Source organism: Phascolarctos cinereus, unplaced genomic scaffold, assembly GCF_003287225.1.
Source record: "Phascolarctos cinereus isolate Bilbo 61053 unplaced genomic scaffold, phaCin_HiC Scaffold_3;HRSCAF=262, whole genome shotgun sequence".
Lineage (NCBI taxonomy): Eukaryota > Metazoa > Chordata > Mammalia > Diprotodontia > Phascolarctidae > Phascolarctos > Phascolarctos cinereus.
Genome location: NW_027555736.1, coordinates 172,221,127 through 172,225,934, shown reverse-complemented (window position 1 = coordinate 172,225,934; position 4,808 = coordinate 172,221,127). Strand labels below are relative to the sequence as shown.

The 4,808-nt window shown below is 38.4% G+C and overlaps 1 long non-coding RNA gene across 1 annotated transcript; it reads left to right on the top strand.

Moving 5' to 3' along the window:
- The first annotated feature begins 260 nt into the window (after positions 1 to 260).
- LOC110206736 (uncharacterized) lies at positions 261 to 1,631 on the top strand. Its single transcript, XR_013485104.1, has 2 exons — positions 261 to 643; positions 1,446 to 1,631. It is a non-coding gene; the product is annotated as an uncharacterized LOC110206736 (long non-coding RNA).
- The last annotated feature ends 3,177 nt before the right edge of the window (positions 1,632 to 4,808 follow it).

Here is a 4,808-nt window from a genome sequence, read left to right as displayed (position 1 = left end):
CATTAAAGGTGTTAGAAATATAACCTCAAGAACTACCACAGAGCACTGGGGCATTAGGAACTATACTTCTTGTCCAAGCTCCAATAGTAATTTTCCTATGACCAAAGCATGTCAATTCTCCACTTGGACTCATTTTTTCCCTCCCTGATGGGGAATGGGCATCATTGCCCTTGTGTTCACCAGACTCAAGAACTCCATGGAGAGCTAGAACAGTTTTAATTATGCCTGAGACCAGAAGGTCCCAGTATGGAAATCACTGGCAGGATGAGGGTTCCTCTTTAGGCAATATACTCTCAGGGGTTAAACAGTAGCAGTGTTCTAAAGGGAAACCAGGATTCTCTGCTTTGAATCTGCGTCTGCCTTTGCTGTGGTCTCCCCTCCCCTACCCAGAGATACCACTGAACCTAGTCAGGAAGCCCAGCTGAGTAGCTGCCATGCTACTGGTTGGATCTAGTCCCAAGGACCTCTCACCCCCACCCCCCAGGCTTCAGTTGAAATGTGGCACAATTTGCTGTTACTTTTGTTCCTCTGTTTCCTCCCTCATCCCAAGTTTAGAAGCAGACACCGAAATCAGGGCCCTAACACCCATCACCCCCTTGGAAAATGAGGCTGGTGATAGGAGTGATTGTGCTTCTCACTTTTGGTAAGTGTGCTGGGGGCCCCATTTGGATTCGGGGAGTTGGGACCACATGGCAAAGTGGGAATCCAAGCCACCTCCCCCTTGCCCATCCCATTACTGTTTAAACAAGAAGACTGAGGGAAAGGAGTTGAGATCTTCTCTGCCCTTTTCTCTTGGTATTCCCTGCCTCTGGGTAGGGCTAGGTTAGGTGGCACTGCAGGATAGTAGCTGGAGTTTGGCGTTTGTAGTCAGACAGTTGGGTTCTAATCCTGCCTTGCTAATTGTAATATAATATTCCTCATATAAGTACCTGTTATTACAGGGTTGTTCTGAGTTTCATGTGAGCTATTGCATATATAAGATGCATTGCAAATCTTAAAACACTAAATAAATGTCAGTTATAAAATAATAGCAACAATAATGGTAATTATTGTTATTCACACTAATTCCACAAAAGACTTTTGAATCCTTTGGGAGCAAGGAGGGGAGCACTGATTGTTTTGTTTTTTCCTTTCCTTGTGTCCTCTCCCCCCCCAAAAAAAAACCTTAACACATAATCTTTTAGTTAATGCTTATTGATTTATTGACAGTTTAAATTCATTCAACCTAATACCCATATACATTAGAGCCCCTGCTTATGCATAGGGGTGCTTTAAATTCTCCTTCTGATAAAAGCTATTGGGATTCCTCTGCCCCTCTGTGACAATGATGGAGAAACACCAGAAATGCAGAGGAGCAAGGTGAGGTCCAGTGCCTTTTACCTTCCGATCCTTTATTTTCCCCCAGTATTGGGAGCTAACCCATTGTCTTCTCTTTTCCCTTTCAGGTACTAGATGTGACTCTAAGGTCACCCAGCCCATCTTACAAGAAGTAACAGAAGGTCAAGAAGTGAATTTGCCCTGTAGTCATGAGGACATTGCCACTAATATGAATGTATTCTGGTACCGACAGTTCCCCAATCAGGGGCCACAATTCCTCATTCAAACTTATAAAACCAACGTGACCAACCAAATGATCTCTTTGACCATCTCTGCAGACAGAAAGTCTAGCACCCTGAGCCTTCCTCCAGTGACTTTGAGAGACAATGCTGTGTATTACTGTATCGAGCAGAGTGCACAGTGTGAGAGATGAGGGCTGCACCTGTACAATATTTTCCTAACTGGGGTGGGGACCACAGCATGATGAGATGTAGTATGAGATACAGGCTCCACAGGCGGCTAACTATCTCAGGGTTCTTTCATCAATTTGTGCCTTGAGTCAGGGTGGGACGAAAGCCTCTGAGTAAGGTCCAAAAGCTCTGGAAACCTACCTGCCTAGAGATGGCAGAATGGAATAAGTGGCTAATACTATGTCACCCAGACCCCCTAAATAATCTTTGTCTCTGCTGTTCCTGCACTTATCTAGGCTTAGCTGCCTCTTATACTGGGTAATGAAATGTTTCCGGGTCAACCCAAAACACAAGTTTTCTCAGGCTGAATTCCTAATACCACTTATCCAGAATTATTTTCTGCTGCTACTACCTGATGGAGGGCAGTTATGTGGCACAATGGACAGAGTTCTGGGCCCAGAGTCAGGAAAACTCATTTTCCTGAGTTCAAATCTGGCCTCAGGCAGCTGTGTGACCCTGGGCAAGTCTCTTAACCCTTTTTGCCTCCATTTCTTCATCTGTAGAATGAGCTGGAGAAGGAAATGGCAAACCCACTCCAGTATCTTTGCTAAGAAAACCCCAAATGGGGTCACAAAGAGTCAAAACTAACTAATACTGACTAAACAACAAAGCCACATGATAGATCAAAGAAGGAAGATTTAAGGGGGATTTCTTTTTTAGATGCTTGAGATTCACTGTCATTCCCCAAATGCTCTTCATCACTATTCCTATTACACACCTATATATGCTATTCAAAGTGAACAACTATATTTAATACCATGAATGGGAACTTTGGAATAGAAATTTTGCTTAGATAAGATAGGTTAAAGGTATAAAATATAATATGACCAAATTAATTTATTATATAAGAATATTCTTTCCCATATTTTAATTCCTGGTCACATTAATTACATCTCAGAACAATAACAAGAGCAATAATATTGTAAAAAACAAGCTTTTTATACACTTAATAAATAATGTATCTCACATATAGGTATTTTTCAAGTGTATGTATATGTTATCATGATTAATATAACACAAATTTATTTGAAGATATTATTGAATTCAGAGTAGGTACTTACTAAATGTTTGCTTGATTCCAGAATAACGGTTCCCACGCTTTTAAATCAGAAAGTTCTAACGTCAAAGATTTTTGCAGGCTATATGATAGGTCTTGTGATATTAATATTCATTGATGGAGAAAATGCATGGAGACAAAAAGCTACTCTGAATTCAGCAGTGTATCTAAATGACATTAATGTTTGCTTCCTCCCTTTTTGAATTCTAAGTACATTCGTTTAGGGTTCACTTGAAGTCTTACCTCCTTCCTAAAGTCTTCTGCAGGTACACCAGCCCTCAGTGATTACTCCCTGGATATGAAAGAAAAAAATAGACCTAGCAGTTCTAGCAGACAGCATATCCAAGATAAAAGTACAAAGCAACACAGAAGACAACAGAATTCAAGTAGTTTCAAGCCTTATTATTAAAATAAGTTTTTTAGAGCAAGGACAGTATGGTATAATGGAAAGAGCACTAGATTTGGACCCATGCATCCTGGATTGCTGGACTCCAAGTCTGCTTCTCATTCATTATTGTATGACAACAGACAAGTCATTTAATCTGTCTGGGGCTTGGTTTTTCTTTGTAAAATGAAGAAGTAAGACTAGATGATTTTTAAAATCCCTTCCAGCTATAATTCCTCTGCTCCTTGGACAGTCCTTCTGTTCTCAGTCCTGGTCAAACTATATTTCAAATATTGCTTTCAGTTCATGGAGCTCATCGACAAGCAAGAATAAAGCTTGTCAGTATAGAGAAGTGTAGCTATAGTAGTGGGGTAACTGCAAACTATTTCATTATAATGATTGGTTGAAGGAAGCTGAAGTTATTATCCTGGAAGGAAAAAAAAGCTGGAGTTTGAGGGAGAGAAGACATGACAGTTGTCTCCAAATGTTTAAAGTACTTTCATATGGAGAGATTTAACATATTGTGTTTAGTCCTGGAGCACAGAACTAAGACCACCACTTGATGGAAGAATGGAAGTTACAAGGAGAAGGATTTGGTGTCAACCTAACAAAAAACTTCCTAACAATTAGAGTTATCCAAAAATTGAATCAGATATATCTTGGAGATAATGAGTTTCCATTCTTTGGAGGTATTTTTAAATAGAGGTTGGATAGTCACTTGTCAGGGATGTTGAAGGGAGAACTGATGATTTCATGGATAAACAATCTAAATGTAAAAAAGCATAAGAATAGTTATACCAAAAAAATAGAAGCAAGTAGAAAGTTACTTTCTTCACAATTATGGATTGGGGAAATTTTTAAGCAGACCCAAAATAATTCATAGCAGCATTATTTGTGATAACAAAAATTTGAAGACAAATTTTGTTCCTAATAATTGAACACATCAAGGTATATTAATACAATCAAGTATTATTATGGCATTATAAAGAATAATAAATATGAAGATCTTAGAGAAACACCAGAAGACTTGTATAAAGAAAGCAGAATCTAAAGAATGATGTACAGCAACCACAACACAGTACAATGAAGAGGGAACAAAACAATGTTATTTTTGATAGCATTCTATCAAAGTTAAAGAACAGACTTTTCCTTTCTATTAATTGCCAATAAATTATTTTCGGGAAATATAATTTATGTGTGAGTAAAATGAAAATATCAAGGTAGATGTATATATTTACTGTCATGTCTATTGTTTCAAAAAAAATGTATGAATGCTTTAAAAATACTAATTAGTTTTGATAGGGGTTGGATTAGATGCCCTCTGATACCCCATCCATTCCAAAAAAGTCCATTGTCTGATTTTCTGAATTCTTGTAATATTTATTTACTGTATCACATATACAAATATGTATCACAACACATGTGTTGCCTTTTGCAGTTATATTTTTATGGAGGTTCTATGTCCTCAGTGGCAGAGTAACAATCTCTAGGATTCTTAGGCACCAGAACTTTGAAGACATTTCCTGGTAATTTGTAATATATAGAAAGATAGAAGGAGATAGAATATCAGCCTTGAAGC